At 43.8% G+C, this 13,002-nt stretch overlaps 1 non-coding gene across 1 annotated transcript; it reads right to left on the bottom strand.

Annotated features, from left to right (window-relative positions):
- Positions 1-7,246: 7,246 nt before the first annotated feature.
- Positions 7,247-7,410, bottom strand: LOC140546261 (U1 spliceosomal RNA). Its single transcript, XR_011978323.1, has one exon. It is a non-coding gene; the product is annotated as a U1 spliceosomal RNA (small nuclear RNA).
- Positions 7,411-13,002: the final 5,592 nt, after the last annotated feature.

Here is a 13,002-nt window from a genome sequence, read left to right on the forward strand (position 1 = left end):
ATATTGGGAAATCTCCTCCTGGTTGTGTCCGGAGCTCTTTTCCAAGCCTTTACCTTTAGTGTGTTCACTGTAATGCTAGAACAGCCTCATGCAGTGATGGTAAGGCTGAGGTAGGTATACTGCAGTGTGTGCTCTCTCTCTCTCTCTCTCTCTCTCTCTCTCTCTCTCTCTCTCTCTCTCTCTCTCTCTCTCTCTCTCTCTCTCTCTCTCTCTCTCCCCTACACACACACACACACACACACACACAGACTCTCATCCCATCACTGAGTCTATTTGACAGCAATGAAGGCCGCTAACCAGGGATGTCCTTTGCCACCGGACAAGGTCAGAAAGGGACACATGCACACACATGCCCACGCACACACACACACACACACAAACACTCATCTTAAAAGGCTCTGCAGACAGACAGACGGCCTTTCATTGCCATTCTCTTTATCCGGGTCCCGGTTTCCAAGGCTACTTATTAGAATAAATCCATTTTCATTCTCTTGTCTGCCAGGCAATTAGCCATCTCTTTACCACTCATCAGTCAAAGAGTCAAAACCACAGTCAGGCACAAGGTACTCCTCCTTTTATCTCTCCTACTCTCTCTCTTCCTCTCTCCCTCTCTCCCTCTCTCTCTCTCTCTCTCTCTCTCTCCCCCCCCCTCTCTCTCTCCCAGTCTCTCTCTTTGAAGGTAGGCCCATTTATCTTCCTCAGACACAGAGAGTGACATGCTGGCTGGCAGCTTTGGCCTTGGCTGCGGGTACAGAGGGCTGAGCTCCGTTGCCCTCTATCACCCCATCACACACACAGTCACACATCCATACACACACAATTTCACAAGTCCTGCCTATACACACTCACACAAACAGGATACATGCATTATTTACTTGTGGTTGTTGTTAGTTTGCTCATTATAACCTATATATATATATATATATATATATATATATATATATATATATATATATATATATATACACACACATACATACATATATATTAGCGAAAGAGAGAGAGAGAGACAGAGAGGAGAGAGGGAGACAGACAGACAAACATTCATAATTACTGCTTGGTTAGTCATCAATAGCCCAGTGCTCTAATACTTTTGGTGGGCTATTGATGACATTGCTATTATGGGGGTCGAAACCCGGGCTCGGCAAGGCCTCCGGGCTTAAAGGGTTTATATATAAATAATTTATTATGATTAATAATAAAAAGGACACCTGACCATCACAACCATTTGATTTTGGTTGTTCAACAATTCCATATCATTAATATGGACAGAATTCCCATTCCCATAAATCTGTGGGAATTTGTGCCCACTCAGTCAAAAGAGCAATTGTGAGGTCAGGCACACAAAAGCGGATCGGCTTTTGACCATTGCCATCAAGTATGGAGGGGCTGGTCCGTTCTTGGCTTTGTAGGCCAGCGCCGGGGTTTTGAATCTGATGCGGGAAGCAGCTACAGGAAGCCAGTGAAGAGAGCACAGCAGTGGAGTGACATGGCCGAATTTAGGGACATTGAAGACGACCCGTGCCGCTGCATTCTGGACAAGACAAGAAGGCCTGGCTTACAATCGACATGCCAGTTCATCCCAATTCCATTCAATAAGGTTGAGGTGAGTTCCTCCACACTAAACCTCTCACTGAGTCTTTACAGACCTCGCTTCCAGCCGTGCTGGAACAGGAAAGGGCCTTCCCCAAGCTGTTGCCACAAAGTCGGAAGCATATAACTGTCTAAAAAGTGTGCTTTGTACGCTCTAGTATTATCGCCGCCCTTCACTGCAACTAGGGGACCGAGTCTAAACCCTGAAAAACAGCGCCAGACCATTATCCTTCACCAAACTTCACCGCTGGCACTATGAAGTCCGGTAGGCAGCTTTCTCCTGGCGTCCGCCAAACCCCTATTTATCCGCCAGCCTGCCAATAAGTGAGGCATGATTCATCACTCCAGAGAACACAGTGGCATTGTGCTTGCCTCCACTCCAGTCGACGCTTGCCATTGTGCATAGCGATCTTAGGCTGCTTGGCCATGGAGATCCATTTTATGAATCTCCCGGCACTCTGTTCTTGTGCCGATGCTGCTTCCAGAGGCAGTTTGGAACTCCACAGTCAGGGATTCAACAGATGCGATTTATATGCGCTACGAGCTGAGAACATAGCAGCACCGCTCGGTGAGTTTGCGTGGTCCACTGCTTCATAGCTGAGCTTCTAGACACCTCAATTTCACAATGGTAGCACTTACAGTTGACCAGGGCAAATCGGGCAGGGTGGAAATTTCACAAACTGATTTGTGGCAAAGGTGACCTCTTATGAAAGAGTCATGTTTGAAGTCGCAGAGCTTTTTAAAATGACCCATTCTAGTGCCACGCTCTTAGGCCGGAGCTCACCAACCAAAGATAAAGACAAACCCTAACGCTCTAATGTTGGCAGTTGGTTTAGAAAGTTTGGAAAAACAACTGTTCTTGGCACACAAGTCAAACACCACCCAACAAAACAGCAGATCTTCATTTTTGGCCTAAATGTTTTAAGCGCTTTTTAGACGGTTCATTAAATTTACATGGGGTTCTGAGGTCATTTACTTTTTTTCACAGGTATCCTCTGGGAGTTATTCCCATCCTGATCAACCATGTCTGTGTTTTTCTCCATCATCCATCATCCTCTAACTACAGGCGGATTCACCTACTGTTGTTCACTGAACTGAATTAACCGATCATTTTAGACACATCTGGAATGTCTCTGTATTTTTCCAGGCAGATGTCACCTAACGTTAAGGGTTTTGGTCACGGCTACGCACCATATTTAGTCTCCAAGAGCTTAAAAACTTTCTGAATCACTAAAGAAAATCAAGACAAACCTGGTTTTATCTTCTTTACATTGTTTGCACCGGAGCAGCACCACCAGCTTTTGAATAAGATTAGCTACACCTCAAATAAGATGGGGAATGGTCAGTAATTGGACTGCATCTCCGCAGGGGAGCGTTTAGGTAAAGTATGTTGAGGTTTTTGGCTATAAGTAAGTCCTCTCTGTCCAAAATGATGCCCTTGTCGGTGTCTCAGCTTAGCACAAACGAGCTAAACAGCAGAATCAGTAAGATGTTTGCTATTGTAACCAGGAAAGCATGAGCTGAGTTTCCGTGGGTGCAATGCTGCATGTGAAAAAGGCTGTTCTAAGTCATGGCCAACTGCCCAAACATATCATATACGAACTCAACACTTCGAACAACACAAGACGAACACAAATAGCGCTGTGGCACTGTGTGTTCACACGTGTGCTCTGACCTTTGATAATAAAGCTGCTTCACTGGGTTTCTTGAGCGATGGCACAGAAGAACCATTTTCGATACCATAAAGAACCATAAAAATAAGGTTAGTGTAAAGAACCTACAATTTGGAAAGAACATTTACCCTTGACTTTTTAACCTTTAAAAGGTTCTTCACACAACAACATCTTAATGGAACTAAATGTTTGTGGACACCCCTTCTAATGAATGCATTCAGCTACTTTAAGTTGCACCCATTGCTGACACAGAAGTGCAAATGCACACACACACACACACACACACACACACACACACACACAGACAGCTTGTCCAGTCCCTGTAGAGAAGTACTATTTTTCGTGGCCATAAATTTGAACTTTTTGGTACCATGCCTAATGCAAGGCATGGGCTAGAGGGGTATACAGCCCCCCAGCATTGAGTTGTGGAGCAGTGGAACTGTGTTTCATGGAATCATGGATGGTGGTGCTCCATCCAGTACTTTTGGGATGAGTTGAGGAGATGGAGATGAGGTGGGGTGGCGATCATCATTCAACACCCTGACCTCACTAATACTCGTCACTGAATGCAATCAAATCCTAACAGCAATGCACCTATGCATCTAATAGAAAGCCTTCCCTGCACAGTAGAGACAGTTACTCCAACTAAAGCAGGGTACAATCTTTTTTTTAATGCCTTTGATTTTGGTGAAGACCCTCGAAACAGTGAATGAGCAGGTGTCCCAATACTTTTGTCCATTTATAGTGTAGTGTATGAACCTATGGTCACCATGCCCAGTGCCAAAAAAAGATAAAAAAGGATAAAAAAAAAGATAAAACCCATTTGCAATGGGCTGTGGAGTGGTGGAACTGTTCTCTAGAGCAATGGAGCACCATCCAAGAACTCATCACCCAACATCCGTACCACTAATGCTCCTGTGGGCAAATGCCATCAAAACCTTGTAGAGTAAAGCATACAATGAGGAGTCGAGGCTGTTCCTGCAGCAGGGGAGGCATAAACTTATTCTCTTATTCTATCATCCTTATGAATACCCTTGATTTTCAGAAGACATGTTGGAGAAGCAGGTGTCTACAAACTTTTGTCTAATATTTGTGTTTATACATCATGTAGTAGAATGTATCTGCAAAAATAGCAAAAGTGTGATTTGAAACATTTGAACAGTGGCGTACCATCTTTTCACTTGGCACTCCCGCTCACCCCCTGATATCACCCTCCTGATATCACTGGTTGTTTTTTGCTATTTGTGGACAGCCAGGATGGCGTATGGCGGCATGTCAGTAGCTGTGCTGTCACCGCCTCTCACCTGCTGCTAGCACTGTGCATCAGCCCGCGCAAACCAGCAAGGAGCAGCGGGTCACTGGAGACTGATGAATTATTCCCCATATTTGGCTCTGGTTACCTCACATACAGTCCTATGCAAATGCCTTGGCCCCCCTTGGCCAATATATTGTCCAAAAGCTGACAATATGTCCAAAAATTTGTGGACACCCCTTCTGATGAATGCATTCGGCTACTTTAAGCTGCACCCATTTGCTGATACAGACGTGGAAATACACATTTCTAACCACTGTGGTGAAGTAGAGCCAATAGAATAGGACTAGATGTGTATAAAGTCCCCCCAGCATTGAGCTGTGGAGCAGTGGAACTGTATTCTCTGGAATTGTGGTTGGTGCTCCATGCAGTACTTTTGGGATGAGCTGGGGAGTTGGGGGTAGTTAGTGTGATCAGAATCTAGGATGATCATCACCCTACTTCATCCCAAACTCATCCCGAAAAGTACTGGATGAAGCACCATCATCCTAGAGAACACAGGTCCACTGTTCCACAGCTCAATGCTGGTGGGTTTTATACCCCTCTAGCCCATGCCAGGCATTAGGCATTGTGCCAAAAGGTTCATGCACTATGTACATTGTCATAAAAAGTGTATGTAGGCTATGTATGTAGCCTTGAAAATGCTACCCTTTAGTAAACTGCTACCAAGCTTTTTACCTGTGGTGGAAACGGGCTTCCGCACAAAAAGCAAGCAAGAGCCAAAAAGGAGCTTTTATAGCACTGTTTGTACTAACAGCCACAGCCGTGTCAACACTCCGGGAAATGTGGACCAACTGGGAGACCCTGAGGACCAGTTTAAACACCACTGGCAAAGAACCAAAGAACCCTTTTTGGCAGCTTCGTTTAAAGGGTGAAAGACATGCTAGCTAATCAATAAAAACTAGCTTTCCCTAAAGCTACCACCTTGGTCCAAACCTCTTTAGGTGAATAGAATACGGCCTCACTTTGCTTTACGTTTTTTACAGCCCATCCTAGACGGTTAGGCCAGGTCTGCTGAATTTCCCTGTTCCTCTTAGCCGTATCAAATGGTGTTTAATGATTTGTAAAATCTGCCGTTGCAGCTCTAAAGCCATCGGGCCTCCGCAAGAAGTCCTTGAGTGTTTTATTGTCAGCTTTCCTCCAGCCGGCTGAAGCTTAAGAGAGGAATAATGAAGGAAATGCTAATCGTACTTTCCCCAAGTGCTCAGCACATTAAAATCAATAAGGCCTCATTTCCGGCCTGGCGTCGCTTCTGTCGTACGCCCAGAGTAAAGCACGGGAACAAAGCGTGCGGCATGAAGAGGATGGGCTTTTATTTCCTTTGTTCTTTTTCTTTTTAAAACTGACATCCTTCAGTATAAGAGGACATCCATGATAGACATATGATGCCACCTGCATGCTAATGGCTGGAAAGTAAGTGATACGGCTCTGGGGCATAATACTTGCTGGAAAAGCATTTTTACAAAATCAAGTGGAAGGCTACATCTTTAGAGGAGATCTAGGCTCCTGCAAAACATCTGTAAATACAACTTGAAATGCAAAAGACAACTGTAAAATATGTGTTCATTTTCAGTTTTTTGAGTTGTGTTTTCATTGTCCAATTGTATATCCCCTTTTCCACATGTGTTGACAAGCCTAATGCTTCTGATGAAGTAATATAAAGAAAGTTTTGGCCACAACGAAGCGAGGTATGTTTGGAGAAAGACAAGTGTAGAATTGAATGAAAAGAACACCTCGCCAACTGTTAAGCATGGGGGTGGATTAACCATGCTTTGGGTTGTGTTGCATCCAGTGGCACAAGGAACATCTGTATGCACTGTGTCTATGTTGCATCATGGTCCTGGAGGAACGTTGTTTCGTTTCACTGTGTACTCTGTATGTAGTTGAAATGATAATAAAACCCCACTTGACTTGACTTGAAAACCCACTTGATTTTACTGGTAAAGGAAACAATGAATTGAATTAAATACCAGCAAATATCTCCAAACTACCTGTAAAAACTAACAGGATAAATTCTACAGCAGGACAACAAGCCTGATCTCCTAGTAAAAATGTCCAAACCTAATCTACACCTAAACCTAATTTGACCTACACCTTAAAACCATACCTAAACTTTACCTTAGCCTATTCCTTTATCTACACCTAAACCTAATCTCAACCTAATCTTATCCTAACCTCAACCAACACCTTAATCTACACCTAAATCTAATTTGACCTACACCTTCAAACCATACCTAAACCATACCTTATCTTGGCCTATACCTTTATCTACACCTAAACCTAATCTCAACCTAACCTTATCCTAACCTTAACCAACACCTTAATCCATATCTAAATCTAATTTGACCTACACCTTCAAATCTAATCTAAACCTTACCTTAGCCTATACCTTTATCTACACCTAAACCTAATCTTAACCTTACCTTAACCTAACCCAAACCTACACCTTAATCTACACAAACCTTATCTTAACCTGCACCTTAATCTATACCTAAACCTTACCTTAGCCTATACTTTACTTTTTTCTATAAACCTTGCCTTAGTCTATACCTTAATCCACACCTAAACCTAAATCTTAACCTAACCTTATCCTAACCTCAACCTAATAAGATAAGATAAGAAAAGATAGTCCTTTATTAGTCCCGCAGTGGGGAAATTCCCAATAAACCAGGGGAGAGCGCGAACGCAGTCCCCCACTACCATAAATTATGCAGTCGAGATTCCCACATTTGGGGAATTCGCAGGGGTCAGCACAACCGGAGTGCAATGGCTGAGCCTCACCCTGGGTGAACCACCTTCTTGATCATGGTATCTCCCCTGCCAGGTAAGTATCTTAACCTACACCCTAATCTACACCTTAATCTACACCTAAACCTAATATTAACCTAACCTTACTCAACACCTAAACTTAATTTTAAACCTTAACTATAGTAAAATGAGAAATTCTTCTCTAGTACATGACAGACAGCTTTGATGTCTTCACTGTTTTTGAATAAATGTGTCCAAACCTTTGACTGGTAGGGTACACTGTACTGAATCTGAGGGTAACACTGTGCTTCGGCCCTGTAGTTTCTGTCTGGGGGGATATCTCAGACCAGGAATTCCATATTCTTGTCCCTTCTACACACACATTTCTTTATTAGTACTATTCATGGATGCTGAGCTGGTCTTACCCAATGTTTGTTGTACACGGATTGTTCATCTGCACGGATTGTTCTGCATCTAATTGCAGAAGTGGAGAAGTACAGCCTTTGCTTGAGTGGCCAGATATGTTAATACCACTTTCAGCAAGAAGAACCTGATTAAAATTTCGCAGAGCCTCCTCTGTTTTATTAAACCGATCCGTTTCTTAATCTGGTGCAATGGCATGCGAATGAGAGAGCGAGAGAGCGAGAGAGGCCTACAAAGAGAAATAAAAGGTTACAACAATGTCAAAATGATTGATGTCATTATGTGTACACAACCACGCCCCTCAACCAATCACCTTCAGCAATAACACACAGTTAACGCCCCTAATTTCCCTCACGCTTCTCAACCACTTTCAGTCCTATATTCTCTTTTATCCCCCAACCTCTTCCTTTGTTTCGTTCACTGCATCAGTGACTTACAGTATAGCAATGCACATTTGAGCAGCAGGACAAAATAAAAGAAACAAGCATAGAAATAGAAGAATAATAACAGAATATTAGCCATTAATTAAAAGTAAATCAAGAAAGAAATAGCTAAGGAAACCTCTGTTTCTTCTCCATTTCTTACTTAACAAGTTCATGTCTCTTCACTTTTACCTTCTACCCTCTCTCTCCTCCTTACCTTCTACCCATCTCTCCTCACTCTCCTCTTAACCTTCTACCATCTCTCCTCACTCTCCTCTTAACCTTCTACCCATCTCTCCTCACTCTCCTCTTAACCTTCTACCCATCCCCTCTCTTTCCTCCTTACCTTCTACCCATCTCTCCTCTCTCTCCTCTTTACCTTCTACTTATCTCTCCTCTCTCCTCTTTACCTTCTACCCATCTTCTCCCTCTCCTCCTTACCTTCTACCCATCTCCTTTTGGTTTACCTCAATCTCATCTCTTCTACACATCTCTCCTCTTTACCTTCTACCCATCTCTCCTCTCTCCCTTCTACTCATCTCTCCTCTTTACCTTCTACCCATCTCTCCTCTCTCCTCTTTACCTTCTACTCATCTCTCCTCTTTACCTTCTACCAATCTCTCCTCTTTACCTTCTACCAATCTCTCCTCTTTACCTTCTACCCATCTCTCCTCTCTCTCCTCGTTACCTTATATATGTAGTCGTTACTTAATAAAGGGAATAAATGTTTGAGGTATTTATATTTTCTCTTTCCCATTCTCTCTCTCTCTCTCTCTCTCTCTCTCTCTCTCTCTCTCTCTCTCTCTCTCTCACCTTACCCTCCACCTTTCTCTCTCTTCTGTCCTTTTTCTTTCCCTCTCTCCACGATTTCTCTCAATCTCTCTCTCTCTCTCTTTTTTCTCTCTCCCTGTCTCTCTGTCTCTCTCCCTCACCCGCTTCCCTGGCTGCTTTGCGCTTTGCTCATGTGATTTACTTTCTATTAGCGAATTAAAAATCAATTATGCAGGAAGCCATGCGTGGGCGTGATTAGGGACCAAGCAGGAAGGAGCCATTCATCAAAGGTCCACTCGTCTCTCCTCACTGTCTGCTGGCACGCAGGCTGCACGCCCCCGGCCGCCGTGTTAACCCTACCCCCGTCCACATTTACTCACCATGCGGCTGTTATGAACTCCTACCTCCCGAGCTGTTATTGCATGTGTGAAGGTCACAGGGGTCCTTGGAGATGCAGTACATGACTCAGGTATTTGCTAAAGGTTCTGGAAATGCTTTTATATTAGTCAATGTTCAGCAGACAGCTTTTCAAACACTCCGCCACGGCATAGCGGCTAAAACCGAAGACTGTCTCTCTATTCGAGTGCTAATTCTGGAACAGTGGCCTTGGAGCTTAAAAGGCTGCTTTCAGTAGGCCAGCTTTCAGTAAGCACACAGTCAGCTTTACTGTGGTGGTCAACGCAAATATCGTTGTTGTGATATGTTTACTCATTCATAAATGCATGCCTTTTTGTTACGTTTTTTGTTACGGATTATTGAGTATTTCGAGCCTGTCGCGTTACAGAAATGTTCCAGCAACGTTCTGACAATGTGGCTTAATAACGAAAGCTTTAGCAAAAGTTCTACTAGAAGGCGCTAATGCTACGTCACCTTCTCCTCAACCAATCACTAGCTTCCATCTGTCTTTTAAAGACCTCTACGTAAACAAAATGAGGTCTACTCCAAGACTTTAAAGGCCCATTTTCCAGCTCTATTTTACCTATGCCTGATTGTCACTTCCTTGTACCAGACTTGGTAATTATTTTAGGTCCCATCTGCCATGAGGTGGTCAGTTGGTGGCATCTCTGCTGCTCTGCTGCCCTCCAGGTAGGGGTGTGAGAATACCCCTAGTGAAAGCGTTTACGAGTTCACGAGTGATGGGAAGAGGGATCATGAGACTGCAGTGGTAAAGACAGAGCTAAGCCATAAGGCAAAGCTCTTGATATACCAGTCGATCTATGTCCCCACCTTCAGCTATGACCAAGTAGCGTGGATACTGACCGAAAGAACAAGATGGCGGACACAAGCAGGCAAAATTAGGTAGCTGGGCTCACTGTTTATGATAGAGTAAGGAGCTCTGTTGTTCAGGAGAGGCTGGGAGTAAAGATATAAGAGGACCCAGTTGAGGTGGTTAGGGCATCTGGTAAGGATGCCCCTGGTAAGCTTCAGTTGGAGGTGTATCAGGCAACTGGGAGGTGACCCAGGAGAAGGCCCAGGACCCACTCAAGGGTACTTGAATCCTGGAGGTACTTAGGGATCCCCCAGTAGAAGCTGGCAGAAATTGCTGGGGATTGTGATACCTGGGCTTCTGTGCTCGTCCTGTTGCCACTACAACCCTGAACTGGACCAAGCGGCATTGTAATAATGATGATGATGATGATGATGGATGGGAACTGTAAAAGCCGGAGAGCTTTGGAAATGGTTACTTTAGCACACTCACTGCCTAGACTGCATATAATTTTTTTTTACATGCCTTGCACAATATTGTATGCATGAACTGCTTCACCCGCCCTTTGCCTGGGCAGGCCTTTCAGTTTTCATATCCAGATCTCGTCTTTTAATAACAAATCCAGTCACAGATGACTTTGTGCTCCACAGGCCAGCCTCAGGCGATAGATGAGTTCATCCAAAGTTTGGCCGGGTTACTAAAACAGTGTAGAACTTTTTTTTTTTTTTTTAAAGTTTGCGTCAATGTCCCTTCCAGCACTGCTGCATTTCGCAGGATGTGTTTATAATGGTAATTTCATTTCATGACTCTCAGATGCTGTCGAGCTACATACGGTGCGGCAGCTGGGTCGGACTGCCTCCTCAGCTTCATTTTAAGTGTTTCCTGATAAAACAGAAGGTCTGATTGGGGCAGTATAACCCACAAAATGAATTGTATACCAGGACTATGCATGTCAAGTGACCTGGGCCCGTGTTTATTACACATCTGATCTAAGCTGATCTACAGTCTGCATTTCTGGCAGTAGTCATCATAAACAGAAATGTCACCTGATCCAAGAACAGCACGCCTGCTCAGCTAGGATCAGCTAATGTCATGCATAAGAATGAATTCACGAGGATATGCATTCTCACTCTGACGTGTATTACAAAATCCCATAAGTGTCCAGTTGTACTGCAACTGTAAATGTCTGTTAGAGTAAAAGCTGTTAGCACTGGACTTTTCAGCCACCTGCCAAGCTCATGTATGCTCTCTGTGTACGATACATGCTCTATATGCACTGTTATATGATTAAGACGAAAAAAAATGTCCATACTTCTGGTTATTGAACCACTTTGACACGCAGTCTCAGTCCAGAATGCAGGGATTTATGATAATGCCATCAAAAAAGGCCTTAATTGGCTTCCAATTTACCACCTTTTTAGGGGGTGATTTTATCCTGTGTGATTGGTGTGGCGCAACAGATAACACCACTAACTGGCACTGAGCTACCACACCGTGTGGGAGACTGGAGTTTGATTCCTGGCCTGGGTGACTATGCTGTACTACACCAATAAGACTCCTAACACTGCATTGGCCCACCTGTGCAATACGAGTAACCCTGTAAGTCGCTCTGGATAAGAGCGTCTGCTAAATGCCATAAATGTAAATGTATCCTAGTGAGGACTCCCTCTAGTGCATGAGGCTACTAGTGTCATTGGACAGCTTAACATGCTTGGAGGAGAACACCAACTGACAGTTCTGCTACACATCAACTAACAGACGCTCGGTTTGTGCATTTTCATTATTACTCCACACTAAACAGTTGCAACCCTGCAATGAACTAACGAACACCAGTCCTGTACCAGTCCTGTTACCAGTCGATCTCTACACCAGTGACGATTTGATGGCATGAGAGAAGACTGTAAGAGAAGGTGGAGAACTGATTCGTAGTAGAAGGCCAGACACCCCTCTGATAAGTTGGAGCTAGGACTGAGAGATACAACTGGGTTAAAGAGAGGTGACGGGGTGGTGGTGGTGTTGGGTTTGCCAAAGCTTCATCAAGGACACGAAAGGTAGAAATGGAATTTATGGAATGTTGCAACCTCGCAATGCAACTGGCTGAGAGGCATCCAGTGGGTGCCAATATCTCACGACAACAGCACTCCCAACACATCTCTGTACCAGTCCGCCTTACATGCCTGTAACCTAGCAACAACCAGCAGATGTAAAAAAAAAAAAAAAAAAAAAAAAAAAGACACCCAGTTTTTGTTCCTGAAGCTTCTCGTTGTGCTTCAGGTTCAAATTCTACTCCCAAAATGTTTATAATGTCACGCAAACGCTAGATTTGTCATGTTTTAGAACTTGAAAAGTAGAATTTCAGAAATCTGCTTTTCAAAATCGACCATATAAAGGAATCTTTTTAATCGAATTGTCGCCATTAGCTGCAGACCACTGAAGTGACAATTCTGTAGTCCGCATCAGTGCCCATATTAGGAGCTTTACATTTTTAAATATCTACCACTGTGTAATGTCTCCAGAGTGCAAGGGCTAAGCTCTGCCCTTCACCTGAGACTCGTCTCCAGCACTCATGTTCATGAGGGACTAATTAGGCCTTCTCTTAAACACCTCAGTTTTGGGTGTTCTGGGTGAAGTCAATGTTATACTACCCATCTCTGGTGTGTTTGTGGTGCTTTGTTGTTTATTCTGGTTTTGACCCTCTGCTTTGTTCTCTGACCTGGATTATGGATTCACCTGTGTTTTACCTGCCTGCCTGTTTCCTGACTTCTGCCTGTCCTGACAATAAGCATTGCTTTAACCCTAATAAGGTCTCTCTGCACATGCATCTGCCTCTACCCACATGTTGCACACTGTTTT

Source organism: Salminus brasiliensis, chromosome 23 (assembly GCF_030463535.1).
Source record: "Salminus brasiliensis chromosome 23, fSalBra1.hap2, whole genome shotgun sequence".
Lineage (NCBI taxonomy): Eukaryota > Metazoa > Chordata > Actinopteri > Characiformes > Bryconidae > Salminus > Salminus brasiliensis.